This window comes from Tyto alba, unplaced genomic scaffold (genome assembly GCF_018691265.1).
Source record: "Tyto alba isolate M040663 unplaced genomic scaffold, T.alba_DEE_v4.0 Super-Scaffold_20000042, whole genome shotgun sequence".
NCBI classification, from domain to species: domain Eukaryota; kingdom Metazoa; phylum Chordata; class Aves; order Strigiformes; family Tytonidae; genus Tyto; species Tyto alba.
In genome coordinates, this window is record NW_024881293.1 from 14,661,081 (window position 1) to 14,678,426 (window position 17,346).

Genomic DNA, 17,346 nt, shown 5'->3' on the forward strand with positions numbered 1-17,346 from the left:
GCAGTAAACCTGGTTCTGAACAACAATAGGAAAGACACGGGCTTGCTTTCTGCTCCTGCATGAAGTAAATTACCCAAGGCCATAATTCTGCAGAATCTATCACATCTTAACAGTTTAGCACAAAAAAAAAAAAAAAAAAAAAAATTAGGATGTTGTAGTGGTTTCGGTTTTACTAATGTAGAGTTACTAGTACTGGAAGAAAGGAAGTTTGTTACAGACAAAGCCAAGTCTCTGTCTGGGAGACCTTAAAAGGACAGTAGTCAAGAGTCCAGCTCCCGGTTCTTCATCCTTTCCCACAGCCCATATGCTCCGGCAGTTTCCACGGGACACATGCAGGCACCCCGGCCAAGACGCTGACGATGCCTTTCAAGCCCCCGCTCAGCACCACAAGAGCTGGATTCAATAAGGCATTTCATACACAGAGTCACTTACTTGAACAAGTGGTCTCAGCCATCGAGCCCCTCGCATGCGCTGGGTTTTGCGGCTCTGCCAGTGGGTTTTCTATTTAAACCAGACAATACACCCACAACGCAGCAAGCTCCAGTTAGACACCAGATACTAATTAAATCCATGCCGCTGCTACAAAGCAGAGCTGCAAAGGAACCAGCTGCCTTCCAAAAGTCCACAGCAGTTGGCCAGCAAAAACCTGTTTACCAGTCCTGTGCCTTCCCCTTCTCTTGCTCTCCCCTCCACACATTTACTGAGGCTGATGCAAGACCAAAACTTGCTTCTTTTCCAAACAGTCCCATCCTGCCCAGTTCTTGCACCAATTTCACTGTCACAAGCATGCTCATTTTGGGTGAGAGACTGCAAAGATTTCATTTCTACAGTCAAGACCCAATACTGCTATTTACTCCACTCATGCCCAGAGCATAAAGCTCCAGATGCCTTGCACAGCCAACATCAACCCCAAGAAGCTTCGGAGCAGAACAATCTAGCTAGATCTGATTGACACACCGGGATAAGTCAAGTCCCTAATGTTTACCTACTGCAAAACCTGAGGTTTGCTTTCACGCCTGGTAACTCCTCACAAAATTGGCTCTGTCTGCAAGCAGGTATCCATCCAAAGGATCGCCTGTATCCCAAATCACTGAGTCACACTTGCGCCCTGGGAAACAGAAGCCCAAGGAGAGCTATTGCTCAAAAAGCTACCGAACAGACTACAGAGCCCGAGCCCAGAGCACCTTCAGGGTGGACAGCCCTATTCTGTATTTCAACCTCTGCCACCACACACCAATCCTTTTTAACCATTTTTGCTTCAGCTGTGGGGAAAAAAAACACCTTGAAAACTCAGCCACCCTTTTCCCGCCCTGCCACGTGATAGGGACGGGGAGGCCGAACAAGGACAGATCCAGACGTGCTCCAAGCAACCGCCGGGCCCGCAGTACCGTGGGGATCCAGCCGAAGGGCGACTGACTCCCGAAAGCTGAGCAGCGCCTGCAAATGCAGAACAGGAGCTGTACAAGCATGTCCGTAACAGGCATCGCCATGCCCTCTCCATCCTTCCCCCAGTACCACTGAAGTTTTGGGAGCAGGTTTAACTTTAGGTAACGACGCTGGTTCAAGCGGCAAGAGGCAGGCAGCAGTAGCGGGATACAAGGCACCCGCAAAACCCTTCTGTGAAAGGCATGATCCTATACATTTGTCACACACAAACAAATTTACTGCCACCACAACCGAGATCATCAGCCTCGTTGTGACAGTACCTGTGCTGGGCCACGCTCCAAGAACAAGGCAGGAAAGCATTGCATTCAGATGTCAGGTTTCCAAGTAAGGCAAGTTCCCCTTCCACCTCCTTCCCTCCCATCTCCGCAGCTCACAGCCTGCTCTGCAGTCACCAGGCAGTGGCAAAAAAAAAAAAAAAAAAAAAAAAGAAGGCTTCTAGACAAATAGATAATTTTCACACAGCAGCTTGGAACAACCACTTCCATTTTGCATCTCACATGTGAGGCTAGGACACCTCCTCCTGTGCTGCTGCAGCCTGAAATAAGGTTAAGACCTTAAGATCTCTACCAGCACACTACTTTCCCAGCCCTGTCCCTGAATACTCTCATGCCCTCAAAAGCTAACACTTTTCATAAAAACAAGATAAAGTGCTGCTCGCCTTTCTCTTGATGAGGGATCCGAGTGCACATCCGGCAGCGTGCACAGGAATGGCTGTGAAAGAAGAGTTGCCATCGGTTTCGCAGACAGAACAGAGGAAGGCTGTCTCCCCACCTCCGCTGCAGCCAGAGCCACGCTCCACCTTTGCTCTGCAGCAACAGCCGTGGCAGCGGAGAGCTGCCAGGCCACCGGGCAGAGGCTGCAGAACCTGCCCAGCAAAAGGAAAAGGCTTAGGGCCAACCTGCTGCAAGAGGACTTAAACCCAGAGGAACAGCAGGTACCAAAAGCATGGCAATGGCCCAGCAAAGCAGAGAGGGGAAACCCTGCAGCAGCCGCAGGTGGCCACAACGTGCCCACCTGAGAGCTGGTCCTGAGCCCGCCTGCTTGCCGCCTTCCGGAGCCCTTGGCCACAGCAACCCACAGAGAACAGCACGCAGCCGGTGCTAACACACCTCCCCAGAGCAGGGGAGCAGATGTTTTGGCAAGCAACTGCCCATTCCCCACCACACTGTGATGGGCTTATTTCCCAGCCTGGCACCAGGGCCGCTTTGTACCACTTGCTGTTAACAAAGTTTGGGATTTTCCCTCTCTCCCCTGAATCTGCAGCTGTGCACAAGAGCACACACGTGTATTTAAACATTAGCGTGAAGTCAGACAGTTGAAAGAGCAAGCTCCGGGAGATTTCTGAATCCCAAACTGAAATCAGTTATTCTCACCAAAGCAGGAAGATGGGAAGGTGTCCTGCTCTCCCAGCCCTGGGACAGCCCAACTGTCACCACCAGGCCAGTCCATCAATAAAGCCTCGTCATGCACACGACGCTGTGCACGGCACCATCGCCCCTCTCCACCCTACTGAAGGCAGAGCCGGGTCCACAGCCTCCGCTACAGCCCACTGAGAAAGACCTACAGGAAAAACTTCCTCCTGTTTATGCAACCACAGGCCCCTGAGGACATAAAATGAGCCAGCACACGGCAGCAGCAATCCTCACTACAACATGAAAACCCCAGGGGCTGCTGTGCCACCTCCACCCCTTGCCAACAAGCCACAGAGCAACCCCCCAGCCCACGGCAGGCAGCCCCAGACCCGCACCCCTCCGTGCAGCCAGCGGACAACACAACAGTTCCCCCCTCCTTGCTGTCAACGCAGCTCCTTTATCGGTAATTCCCACAGATGGGGAGGTCAAAGAGCAGCTCTCAACCAGGCGCCACAGAAAGGGGCACCCCTGCAGCCCCAAGTCACCCCGAGTTATGGGCTACTCTGTATGGCAGCTTGGTGGAGACGAGCGGGCTCCCTGCTGAAGCGCAGCGCAGCTCTCCCCCACGCTGCCAGGCTGCGGGTGAACTGCAGCCCCCTCTGCCTCTCAGCCGCCCCCCTCTTCTGCAGGAGTCACCGTGCTGGGCACCATTTGAGGGGGGACGCTGCCCACGGGACGACCCGTGCCTTGTCACGGCAGGACAAGGCTCCACAGAAAGCCCAGGCAGGGATTATTCTGGTGTGCGTTTGAGTCAGGGGGTCTGACCAGAGGGTGGGGCGAGACCTCCCCCCCCCACGCGCTGTGGGAGAGCTCCCCCCACGGCTCTGCTTACAGAGCACAAACCACAGCTGCGTCCCACGGGCCAGGCAGCAGCAGAATGGGAGCAGAGGACACGGGAAGACACAGCCATCCAAGCACCGTCTCAGAGGGAGTGCTGTCAAGTGGCAGGAGACTTTCAAGAGCAGAGGAAGAACATGACCATTTTGAGGCTGCCCTCAGAGATCTCACACCCTTGAATCCCACATGTGCTTCCTTCCAGCACTGCAAGGGATCAGCTGTAGCTAGGACAAGGGGCTCAACATGTGTTCTTCTCCAAAGGATAAGGGACATTTCCCAACCCCTTTCCTATAACAAAAGCAAATTCCTGGAAGCGCGTGTCTCCCTTCCCTTCCTTTCCTCCCCCAAGCCCAAGCTGGATGACGGTCTCAAAATCTTTCATCCACCTGGAGGATATTTCCTCCATGCAGAGGAACTCATGAACACCAGCCAGGCGAGCCAGGCACTCTCCTCCCCCCGGGGAGCAGGACATCAGAACAACACACTCAGCCCTTTTATCTCCCCACAGCCTTCAGACAGGCTCCCAAGTAACCTCAGGAGCAGATGGGGAACAGACTGCTGCCCTCAGACACTCACACCATGGGTCTCCTCACACCACAAATGGCTTGAAACTGGCTGGAGCTGGCTCAGCATCACTGAACAACCCGGAGTATCCCCACTGGCTCCCAATTTCCAGGGAGCAGGAAATCAAAGTTTAGCAGAGCACTAGCTCTGAATGCTTCCATTTTCCCTCTCTGCAGCACATGAGCAGCCACAGAAGGAGCAAAAGCACTCCCTCCGCTCGCCATCTGCACAGCTTCCTCATGTGCAAGGCACAGGGGGTTCCTGGCACACCCCAGAGGCTGTGGCCCTGAAGCCAGCAAGGAAAATCATAGAATACCAGGTTAGAAAGAACCTCAAGGATTATCCGGTCCAACCTTCCTTGGCAAAAGGTTGCCCCAGGAGCAGGACAGACAAGGAGCTTAAGGACTACCATCAGCACATTGCACCAGCCTGACAATTTACATGCCAGGACACAAACCTGCTCCTACAGCAGGCGATGCTCACTCTTCTGGAAGCCACCATCTCTAGAGCACAGGACACCCCTGCTGCCCAGAGTGGAATCACACTTCAAGTTCTCAGCAGACTTTCTTCTTTTCTCTGAACCACAGCTTTGCAAGCAGCCACACATGAGAAAAAAAACCCCTTCTGTCCCACCAGCGTCCAAGCCACCAGGGAGCTCTAGATGATACCAGGTAGAGACACTGCCATTTCAAAGTAGTTTGTACTTGACTCCCCGACCACATCTGTCACACCAGGTGGCCCACCCCAGAAGAGATCCCATCCACTACTCTGCCCTGGCATCCACGCCGTATGGCTTCAGGGGCTTGGGAACACACCTCCTTCCCCCCCAGCAAGCTGGGCAAGAATCCAAGCAGCAGCATTAGCCACCTTATCTTCCTGATGTCCCCAGTCACAAGCTCCAGGGGCTTTCCAGACAGCCCATGCAAACAACAAATGCCCACTGGCTCTTACACTGCTCCTTGCAGCAGCTGGCTCAAAGCACTTCACCAAGGAAGCGTCATTACAGAAGAGGGAACAAAGGCACGTAACTGCCTAACGTCACACAGAAAGCAGTGGCAAAACAGGAAGAAAAGCACAGTCCCCAGGGGCTGCTGTGCCCTCTAAGGTCACCTGCGCAGAAGGCGGCCCTGACCATGGGTACCTTGTCCAGGCCAGGGCAGTAACCCGGCCTCGAGCAGCGCTGCCCGCGCGGTGCCGGGCGCGGGTCAGAGGCCTGGCTGCAGCACTTGCCAGATTGGTTTCACATTTGTCTCCTGGTGCACATTTCCAGGAGGCAGGTGGAGCAAACACCCACGGCCAGCGCCTCCTCCTCCCCAGTGCCACTCTGGGCAGCCACCAACTCTTAAGAGTCACTGGCCTCCCTTCTGTCAGGGAATACCCAGGGACACCGGTGGATCTTTATCTCCTGCTTCCTCCCTGGCTCTGCCACTCCAAGGCTCTCACCAGCCGGAGGGAGGGGGGGGAATGAAGGGGCTTCCAGTCCTGACAACTGGTGAGGGTGGGTGAGCTGTGCTGTACCACCCAGAAAACTCAGTGCAGAGGCAGGGAGGTGCTGGGAGCACTCGCAACAGATCTGAAAGCTCAGAAGTGCAGCCTAAACCAGGAGAAGATGCTGGCCACCAGCCAGGCAAGCTGAGGACAGCCCCGCTGCCCCCGTGAGGGACAGGGCCAGGAACCAGCTCCTGCCAGAAGAACGCCAAGTCCATCTGGGTGGCTTTGAAAAACCAGTTAGTTTTTCCCAGTCATGTTCCCATGAACACTTCTCATGGGCAACTGCTGTACTACAGATTTGCTCAGTACCTCAAATAAGAAGGCTTCTGCCCAACTCTGCTTGGGGACCAGGGCAGGGCAGGAAGCAGCAGAGATAAAAGCCATGCAGCACTGGAAGAACAAAAACCACAGTGTGTTTCATCTCCCACCTCCAAGATTTGGGACAGTTACTCATCCCGCAGGGAACGGGGGTGAGCTGAGCACTCCGGGGCCTTCAGCTAGAAGGGGTTTCCAGAAGGGGTTACTAATGAGCCACTCACATGCCAGCCACACTTTAAAAGGGGGAAACAAACCCATAAAGACTCCAACTCAGCAGATTCGAAGCGTACATCCAGCACGGCCGCCAAAGGCTTGTGCACCACAATGGCGAGTTGCGTGTGACGGGGGTTCCCCTGCTCCTCAGCCCATCTGGGGACTGTCACTCTGCAGAGATCTGCTTGGCCTCCTTGCATGTGTATTGCTACCAAACCCTTTTCTGTCAACAGGATCTGGGTTGGCATAAGCACTTTTGATGGTAGGGTGGGGTATTTTTCCCCCCTTAACCCATATCCTCTTGACAGAACCCGGCTAGGAAGCAGCTGCACTGACAGATCTGAGGTAGCCTTTTGCAGGACCAGGCAGGGGAAAAAGCGGTTCCTGGATCCAGGTCTCTCTACAATCACCAAACTATAATTGCAACTTCCCCAACTCCCCTAGGGTCACACGGAAGGGAAGGAACAATGCCAGCTCTGCTCTGTCCCAGACCAGTCACTTCACTCCATTCACCGTGGAACAGGGTGGGTGGAGGGGGGTGTCATTCCCACTGGTGACAAGGGCTGTTTCCATTTCTGGGTTTGAGAGCTGCTGCTCTGCCAAACTGAGCTGTCCCACATTGAAGCAAACACCATTTCCCGCTCTGCTTTCTTCCCCAGGTTGCTTAAATCCCAACGCATTTCCTCTCAAATGACTGTCAAACCTTAAGAACGGGGGGAAAGCTTCCGGGGGGGGGGGGGTTCACAGGGAAACCTCTCCCCAAAAAGCTGTCTAACTCCTTGTGCTGAGATGCCAGAATCACTTCCCTACTGCAAAGTCACCCAGGAGCTGGCTCACACACGCTGCTCCCAGCTCTCCCTCCACCCAACAGCGACAGCCTTCCAGGACCACCGGCAGGACCTCCAGCCCAGACCGTGGGGAGGAAGGAGTAGCACCATCCAATTAATCTTTCCTGCGGAGTAACTAGGGCAGAGGGATGCTCTGTGGCACGACACTATCCATCAGCTTACATGCAAGCATCTGCAGTATCTCCAGAGAAGCAACGAGCGATCCGTGAGGCGTTTATCTTCCCACTCCCTCTATTACAAGACCAAGCAGCTCAATCCATTACACATTTTCCCATGCAATCTCTCAAAGGTACAGGAGCAACCTGCTTATTTTACAGATGGGGAAGTAAAGAGTCCATGATCTCAGAGAAGAAAAGCGTGGTAGAGAAGGGTGATTCCCAACTAACTGGGACAAATTCCTAAGACCTAGACAAATACCCCAGGCTGCTGGCTTGCAGGGAGGGATGAACTTCAGGACAGAGGGGCCAGAGACCTACATCCCACTCCTAGTCACACCACAAACTGTTCAGGATCTTCTCACTCCTCCATCCCTCATGTAGAGGATCAGACCCACAACCCTTTATTAAGCACCATGATAGCTTTGTAAATTAAGGACTCAGTCTGGCACATTCCACATCAGAAAGGCACATTCCAAAGGCTGTTTCTCATCTTCCCTTGTTCCCCACCTGTGCGTATTGTGCACACGAGCAGAAGGCCAGGACCAAAACAGGAACACCACAGGAGTGCTACAGCTGAAGAGGTGGCTACAGAGGTGCTGGGGAATGGGAAAAGAAACTTTTCAAGGAGTTCATCCAAAAGACTACTCTCTCTCCAACAAGTAGATCTACTGCAACCTCGCTGGTTCCTCCCTTTACCTTACCTGCTCAGGACCTGCTTCTCTGGGCCATACGCAGAGGGCTTAATTTATAAAGTCAGAGGGATCACCCACATGAAGAAACAGGCAGGATACATCCCCCCAGGAGGGCCAGTTTCATCTTGCTGCTATTAATACCTGGAACATTATTTGCATGAACAAACTGTCCCTTCTCCCTCATTTCTGGGCTCTCACTTCTCCAGTGTGTCCCAGAAACCCCAGCCAACACACGTTCACCCTTCTCTACTACACACTTCCATCCAAAATCCAAATCCAAAACTTTTTTTTTTTTTTGGGGGGGTGTTAATTACTCATGTTTCTAGTTCCCATCACCTCTTCCAGCCCTTGCAGACAGGACACATCTTCCCTGGCTCCCTCATTCATTATGCAGTCAATCTGTGGGCCTAAACCCCCCAACACTCACTATGGAAATGGCCCAAGCCTTCTCACAGCTGCCCAGTGCTGTTGGGTGCCCACCCACAGCCAGCCCCACGGGTGCATGCTCAGAGAGGCTGCCAGCCATGCTCTGGAACATGAGCCCCTCTGTGGCCTTTCAAGCAGAGGAGCTCCAGGTTGTGGTGTGGACACTGCCAGAGCCTTTGGGTTGAATGGACACAGCTCAGTGATCACCACTGAGTTATCACCACCATCACATATGGTACCAGGTGCCTGCAGAATATGCAAATGCAGGAGGAGGTTAGTTTGCCATCTTCCGACAGAGCCCCCAATCCCCTCCAAACTCCAGCACCACGCCACCCTCAGAGCTGGGTAGAGCTCTGACAAAAGCCCTTGTTTTGCTTCCCCAGTGCCAAACCAGTCACTAAAAACCAGAGCCATGCTCCGGCTGGACGTGGCTCTCCCTAGCATGGCTTCAGCCTGGCACTGAGGGTTGCCTGCAAGCCCTCTGCTACACTGGCAGGAGGAAGTTCTCAACCTCTCAGAGCTGGGCTGAACTCTGCATGCAGGAGCCCAGGCAAAGCCTTCCCCTTGGACTGGCTTGCAAACAGCCACATGCCTTTGATTCTGCTTCAAGAGAAAACATGTTCTTTCTGTATCTAAGCGTAAAACAGTCAAGCATGGCCGAACGTATCCAATCAAAAGCACAGAGCATGAGAAGCTAAAGAAGGCCAGACTTAACATCCAGACCCAGAATTACTAACCTGCCCTGTCTGCCTAAGGCCACCGAAGGAGCTGGGAAGAGAGGGCCAGATCCTCTCCATCACCACGGCCTCTCACACCACAACCAGCCCATGCAGCCTGGACATGCCAGCATAACCTGACCTGAATTCTGACATGCACCACTGGCATCCCAGCACACAGCTGCTCTGCCCAGCAACGCGGGACAAGCTGACCAGCAGTGACAAACACCCTTACAGGCTTACCAGAAGCCATACGATGGTGATTGTAGCACAGCAGGAGAAGGATCACACAAAGGTGAGAGGACAAGAAAAGCCACAAGCATCCCAGCAGGCAGGTCCAGGGAATGGAAAATCCTACCATTAGCAGCATCCATTGCAGAGGATTTCACAGCTAATGCACTCTTGCCACCGAAGACCACAGAGAAAGCAAAAGCAGCAGAGCATTTATTTTCTGATCAGCTGCTATTATCAGGAAGTTTACACACGCTTCAGCTCAGCTACCCACCCCAGCCCCAGCTGGAAAGCAGCTCCAAACCTGTGCCTTTAAATCCCCCTTGGCAGCGGGAGCGCAGGACTGGGGCTGTGCGAGCACACACCCTGCGCTGCCGGAGCACACAAACATTTCCTCCCGGCCGCTCCTGCGCTGCGGCTCAGCCCCAGCAGCCCCAGTACCTGCCAGAGCAGGGGAACACAGGCTGGCTTACACAGACCCGTAAATATAGAAACTCAAACTCGTTTCCTGAAATCCCCCCCTGCTTCCCCCCTAACAGTGGACGTTCTTCCCTTAAACTTCTTCCTTAAGGCAAACATTTAGAGTTTAACAGGCATTCCTCATCATAGGCACAAGTTAAATATTGGCCCTAAAACAACGGAAAGTGCCTTTAAATTATTCTGGCTAGAGAAGCACTGCTCTGGACTTTGATTTCTGGCTCTGAACAAAAATAGGAGTGAAGCACCACGTGTTACACTCTTCTCCCAGGAGAAGTCAGGTTTCAGGCTCTGCATGTCCCCTCCCAGGACCACAACCAGCAGTGGGAACTGCCCCCTCAGGTGTCTGCTGTTACTGAGCCAAGCCCGCTGCAGTGCATCTTCTGCACAGGATTATTCTGAATCTCATTCTCAGGTCTGTGCTTATGTACTCTGAGACACATTAGAGAAGATCTGCTGGTGCCATCCAGACTGCTGCGAGTGCCTCTGCACTCGTTGTCCTCCCCCCTCTAGTTGCACCACCTCCATTCTCAAAGGCGCCCACCTTTCCATCCAGCCATGCCTGGCAAACCAATCCCTCCAGTGCAGAAGATGCTCTAGGCTGTTCCTGCTTTGCAGGCAGCCCAACTAGCTCCCTGACGGACATGCTAGCTCTTGCAAGAAAATATGTCAGCAAAGGTAGGAGCTCAAGAAGTCAGAGAGATGTCAGCACAATAAACAGAAGAGGAAAGGGTGAGGAGAGAAAAAAAAAAAAAAAAAAAACACACATACAGTGAGGTCAGTACACCTGAAGCATGGCTGCACCCAGGCTCTGGGACACTGTGAGCATTTTCCATGCAGAACAAGAGGGCAGAGCTCCTGCCATGACTCTGCAGCCAGCGCCGAGTGGCCCCGAGCCCTGGCAGAGCCGGCCTCGCCTCACCCCGAAGCAGCCCTGCGATGCTCTGGCGCTGCCGAGCCAAGCCCGTCTGCAGACGGGGCCGCTACATCACCATGCTGCTCACACTCCTCCTGCTGAAGGCAGGCCTGCCTCGGCGCCTCACAGCCGAGGCGAAGGAGCTCCTGCCAAAAAACCACCTGAAACCAGAGTTTGCTGCAACGCAAGGGGTCTGTCCACCGCCTCGCCGTGGCAAAATGCCACAACAGATTTACCCTGAGAGCTTGAACTAGAGTAACATTACTGCAACACAGCACAGGTGTGGCCCGAACAGCATACTGCACAATAACTCACATTCACAGCTTGTATTCTATATCCAGCTAAATTCAGCGTGGTGTGTTGACTGAGCTTCCCTTTCACTCTCCTGAACTTGGTGCCTGTGGACGTGGTAAGCCCGAGGAGCGCCTTGCTCAGCTTCCCCTGCTCCAAGCAGCGGGCCTGGGAAGGAGAAGAGGGACCCGAGCAGTGGCGAGCTGCTCCCTGGCAACATCCCCTGCTGTCGCGTGAGATGGAGAGCCAGGACTGTCTGCTCTTCTGGAATTCCTCTCTCCACCCTTCCCTGCACTGAAACACCTACTGCTTCAGGCTGCAGAATCTGCTGGGGACTCGGAAAATCTCTTCTTGGGATCCCCTGATCAGGCAGACCCCCCTATGAAAACAGCATGGATTTAAAATCAGCTGCAAGTTACCCTGGAGGAAATGTTGAAGCTCCATCCCACCAAGCACTTCCTAATCCGTCCCCAGCTGCCAAAGCCCACTGAGCAACAAGCTCCAGCAAGCAAGTTTGTGCAGGAATTCCCAAGGCTCCGGGTGGAGACTAGTCTGTACCCGTCAGCACCAACACCTCCAGTGCCTCCTCCCGTGGCAGGCTGACCCCACACCCACCAGAGGCAACTGCTGCTCCTCAGCTACCGGCTGTGAGCAGCCCCTTCCAATACACAGACTGTACCTCCACTTCCAGCACTTGTTCGAAGTCACATCCTTAATATTCTCTGTATGTGGGAACACAAAAGCCAGGCTCCAACTCAAACCTGCAGTGCCTTCGGGATAAGAGAAATCAGCATAGTTGGGGGTGGGGGGGATTCCAGAAGAGCCTTAGCCTGCCCTTCGCCCACACGTACCACGCAGAAGGTGCTGGAAAGCACCATCCTCTCCCTGCATCAAACTGGGGAAACCATAAACTTCATCACTGCCAACAGTCCATGCTAAAAAAAGGAAAAAAAAAAAAAAAAAAAAAGGGTTTCTTGCTTTGTTGTTTGCACCTCAGTGCTATCTCAAAAGCAAAAAAGCAGTGAGATTTTCTACCTGAAAACACTGAGCAATGACAACAGTCCGTAGAATGGAGCTTCTGAGTAGTACAAAACCGTTACACCTCGGTTCTGGTTTTAAATTGGGTTACCACTGACCTTTCAGAGCCCCTCGTTCAGACCCCTCCCCGCACCCAGGCAACAGCCACTCTTAGCAAGACTTTCCAGCCTCCAGATTGGGAGGGGGAATGAATCCAGAGAGGTGGCCGCGCTGCCGGGGCACCCACGAACCCCTCCCAGCACCGCTCCTCCCGCGCAGGTCTGCTCAGCTGCAGACCGCCAGCGCTGCAAACCTCTTCCAAAGGAAAGCTTCACAAAATCCAAGTTCAAGACCAATCTTAACCCCTGTTTATTAACTTATGAACATCCCTCTCAGGCTGACAAAGCCTGCACATCACCTGCCAACCGTCTAATTCACCATTTGGAAAGCAGAAGCCAGGCCTCCCTCATTAAAAAACATTACATAACGTTAAATAACAAAGGGCCACAGGACATTCTTTGGTTGGTGGACAAGTAAAAATGAATGATTAAAAAAAATTAACGCTGCTTTCCTCCAGACTCTCAGTGTCTCAAACACCCTGGGAGCCCAATGAGCACCTTATTTCCAAGTCCTGCCTGCAACAAGCCTCTCGACTCTTTCCAACTACGGCTCTCACGTTCAACTTGTTGCCACCTCTGCCCCACAGAGACTAAAAACGCGGCACTTCCCAGCTCTTTTTTTAAAGCACCATCCCCACCAGGCAGCAGTGGGGCTGCATTCTGCTAAAGTGTGACACTGGAGAGGAAGCCAAGATCTCAGCCCATGGCACGGGGAACCCTTCCCAAGCCTGAGGCTCAGCTCCTCCAGACCTCGCAGGACAGGACTCCAGGCTTCCCTCACGTCACCATCTTAGTGCAAATCTTTTTAGCACATGAGATCATGAGAGCATTTGATTTCACTGTCAGGTGAACTAGCCTCAAGACATCTAGATCTTCATTTCCTACAAGTGAGAATGTTTATGCTGCAACATTTTAAGCGACACAGGTCTGACTGCAGTGGAGAAAGCAGATGTCAGCAGAGTATTGCTTGGAAAACGCGACTGTCACCTTCCAACAGAAGAATACAACTTCATGGACACTAGGAACCATTCCAGGATACACCGTAAACTTCTGTCCATCATCTTTTTGGAACCAAAGAAGCCAATTTAAAGTCTTTCAAGAACTGAATTTGTCTATTCCAGGATCAAACTGTGCTCCTTACTGTGCGCTGTGAAAGAAATCATGAACATCCCACTCCATGCAGCATTTTAAAACACCCTGCAAAGTCTCACCTTCAAGTTTCAGCTTACCTGAAGAACCAATTTCCTAAATTGCACAGCATGGGATCACCTCAGTGCTTATCGAGTGCGCCAACCTGCTGCAATGTTACCATCACAGCAAGCGGAAGACAGACAGACTTTTTGTGGTTTTACACACACTGCACTTGCACCCAGCATGCGCTGTACCACCTCTCCCTCCCCATCACAGCAGGGCTGGTAGAACCCACAAGCTGTGGGGATCACAGCTCTGAGCACCTCGGGTCAAGACAAGCCTCGCAAGAGCAGATCCATGTTTCACCCCAGCTGCCAGAGAGCCACCAGCAGCTGACAGCGCAGCAAAGACAAGGCAGGACATATCCTGGAACATCTCAGCTCAGTGCATGCTCTGCAGTAAGCTTTTTTTTTTTTTTTTAAGCCAGTTATTAGGAATAATGCATCAACACAACATGCAAGGTATGTGCAGGGGGGGGCTGTCCAACAGGAAGGGCTGCAGCCTATGCAGGGATTTAAGAGAATTCCCCAGAGACAGAGGGCAGCTAGCGTGAATCTGGGAGCCAAACAGAGCACCCAAATACTCTGCATTCAGCTGCCCCAGCAGAAAGTCACCTTTACACTTTCCTCACAACCGAGTCCTGCTTCTTCTCTACAGCGATGGACCTACTGGAGACATGGACTGCCAATAGGAACTATAAACATCCATTCTAATAAAAACCCAAACTATACATAAGCACACAGCTTTTCTAATGGGAAGATGACTTGTTCTCTCTCAGAATCCCAGAGTTGCTGAGACCTGCTCGTGCTCCTTCCCCTCCCAGCTCACAGGGTACAGCGGGACCGATGCAGCCCCCAAGCCACGCCACGTCTGGGCCTGGAGAAGGAGGCTCAGTTTCACAGCTTCTCACTGTGCCCAGGACAAGCTGAGTCTGCCTGGTCAAAGCCCAATTACAGGGCTGTGGGCAGAGCTGTTCCCACAAGCCCCGAGCAAAAAGCCATTGTAAGCACACGAAGAAAGCTCCTGCATTGGCACCCAAGTCTCTCTGCTCTCAGTGGCACTACAAGGGAAGAGGGCTTGACTCCTCATGCAGCTGGAAGTCACAGGAGTAGCACAAAGCAAACCAGGCCACTGCGCACTGGCACCAAACCCCACGTTCCGCAGCCTTGCTGAGCAAAAAGAGAGTGTCTCCTCCACAGCCCTGAGGTCTGCTGCACCTCTCCTGCACAGCCCCAGGAAGGAGCCAAAGCACGGCAGGGGTAGCTGCTCACCCAAGGCTTCCTCATCACCTCCGATAAGCCTTTAGAGTCTGTAGTGCTGCAGTTCCTCTAACTGAAAAGCAGAGATAAACAGCTTCCTACACAGGCTGGCTCGTGTGAGCACTGGTGCTTCCAGCAGGCTGTAATGCCCCCCAGACCGGAGGCTAGGCACATACCTGGATGGACCAGCCAGAGCAAAGGATCACTGTTCCAGCACAGCTCATCAGAGCTCCTCCCAGCAAGGGAAACCATGGTGGGGGAGGAAGGCTACAGAGCACAATCAGGCCCGAGTCCAGTGAAGATGTTTATTGGCAGTTGCTCTCAGACATCAGCTCTTCCAGTCCAGTGGGGCTGGAGGGGATGGGGAGAAAAATACTGATTGTCCCCGAGCACAACCCTCATGTCATTCCCATTGATCCGCTGAGTCACTCCTGTATTAACAGTTTTGACAACACTCAGGCTGCACAGGAGCTCGGAAACGGAATACAAAACAAGAGACGATGCGAAGCCTCTCCACGTACTGACACCAGCAGAGAGAAGCACTCACAGGGCAGAATCCAGAAACCTGCTGAACTGCAAGTGCCAACTTCCTCCTCTCCACTCACTCTTCTGAAGAGTGCTGCAACAAGAAAACCAAACACAAACCATGCTCCAAGGGCAGAAACACAGAGCTCCATTCAGTGTGCCCAGAGAAACTGCCGGACAGAAAAACAGTCTCCCCTGCAAGCCACCAACTGCACCCCAGTCGCTCTGATGCGGGCACAAACCAGAGCGGCAGCTGTTTTTGCAAAGAAATTACAGAACTGATGTCTAAGGCCTTACAGATTTGTAAGCTAAGAAGGAGGAGACCAAATCCCCAGGCAGACTGACACGGGAGGGCAGTAGTCTCTACAAGCTAATGACAATCCCTCCCAGGGGGAACTGGGGGCTCCCCAAGCGTGTGTACCACCACAGACCTGAGAGAAGGTGCCACCAGCTGGGTGGCAGGTTGGGGTTTGACCATCCCCAACTGCACCAGAAGATGACAGACAACCCACCCCCAGGGCCAAAAGGTGCTAAGCAGCAATAAAATCATCACCAAACAACATCCCTATCTGTAACACACCGAATTAAAACAAAACCAACAAAGCTTTGGCGAGATCCTGACAGCAGTCAATCCTACCCCACCACAGAGAAGACCTCTCCACAGGATCCCCATGGAGGCCTCCTGCCCTAATTTACAGCAATTTTTTTTTTTTTTTTTCAGACGCACTGGCAAACACCAAACGTTTTCTCCAATTATATAAGGCCCAATTTTTAAACTTCTGTGCTGGCAGTGGGGAGATGGGGGCACGCTGCGTGTGGCAGGCTGACAGGACAGTCCAGCTGGCAGAAGAACTTACACGCTCCTCAGAATTCATTTCCAGATATTCAACCACTTGTTGTACAAAAAGAAAACAAATGGATTCGTTAACAAGGCAACTTCCAAACACACTGGTGCAAGCCACTCACATGCCTGCAGTCATTTTACACACAGTTTGACCCGGGTCCCGGTTACCTCTGGCTTGTTTAGAGCAGACTAACTTCACAGCAACTTGAAAGAGGTTTAACAAACTTTGGTTTTTAACTTCAAAAATACACCTAACGCAGCAGGTCCCCATGCTGCCCAGACCACAAGCCAAAGGAACCTTTCTGAACACCCCCACAGCTTCGCATTATTCGGCCCCCTAAGTCCAAAAGCCTCACTCGGTTCCCTTCTGCCAGCCACCGAACAGGAGCCACAGGCCTCGGGTGGCCCAGCTCCACAGAAGAGCAGCTTCTCATCTGCAAACCTCTCTCCTTGGCTGCCTCAGGAACAGCTAAAGTCAGCTCCTGTCTGGTGGGGGCAGAAGGGGGAGTGTATTTTTCCTGTTTCTCACATTCATCCTCACCCGCTTTGCTAAATTAAAAAAAAAAAAAAAAAAAAAAAAAGCTATTTTAAATACCAGATTCAGCACAATCCCTTTCCCCAAATAAACACTTCCCAACCCCTCCGGAGAGAGGAAAGCCACATACAAAGGAGCCAACATCCTACAAGGCTCCGGCTCCCCCGGGCAGGGTGCAGGCCAGGGGGACCCAACCCGGGCAGGCCCGACCCCACCGCTGCCACCGACCCAGTCTCGGAGAGGCGCGTGGGGGGGGTCGCGATCCCGGGTGGACCCGGACCCCTTTCCCCAGGGCCACCAAACAGGCTCGGCCGGGAGAGAAGGGAGCAAGGCGGCCCCGGGCCCTCAGCCCCCTCCCCGGCCACAGCCTGAGCCCCCCCAGCCCCCCGCTGATCGCCCCCCCCCCCGGGCCCCACCTGACCCACCGCCGCTCAGCGCAACCCCGGGTTCTCCCCCCGGCACCTACCGTGCCCCGCGGCCCCTCCCGCCCTCCGGGCCCCCCCCACGGCCTCTCCGCCGGCCCCCGCCTGAGGCGCCGCCCGCCCCCCCCCCCCCCCCCCCGCTCCCTCCCGGCACTGCCCGGTCCCCGCCGGGACGAAGCGCGGCAGCCGGGCGGCGCGGCGGCCGTTACCTCCGCGGGCGCTCAGCGCCGGGCCGCGCTGCCGCTGCCCCGCGGCCGCCCCCCCATGGCGGCGCCCCCGGCCCGGCTCCGCTCACGCCGCCTCTCGCCTCCCCTCGCCGCTCCGCGGGCAGCGGCCAGCCAGCGACCGCGCTGCTACGCCGCCGGCGTAGGCTCCGCGCTCGCCCATGCGCCCCCCGC

General features: G+C 53.8%; 1 protein-coding gene across 2 annotated transcripts in view; it reads right to left on the bottom strand.

Annotated features, from left to right (window-relative positions):
- CSNK1G2 (casein kinase 1 gamma 2) overlaps window positions 1-17,329 on the bottom strand; it is a 46,416-nt gene extending 29,087 nt beyond the window's left edge. Inside the window, exon 1 of one of the 2 annotated variants that reach the window (XM_042794483.1) lies at window positions 17,158-17,329. The gene's annotated coding sequence lies outside the window, so the exon portion shown is untranslated. The remainder of the gene's footprint in view (window positions 1-17,157) is intronic. The other variant, XM_042794484.1, reaches the window with a different exon arrangement.
- Window positions 17,330-17,346: the final 17 nt, after the last annotated feature.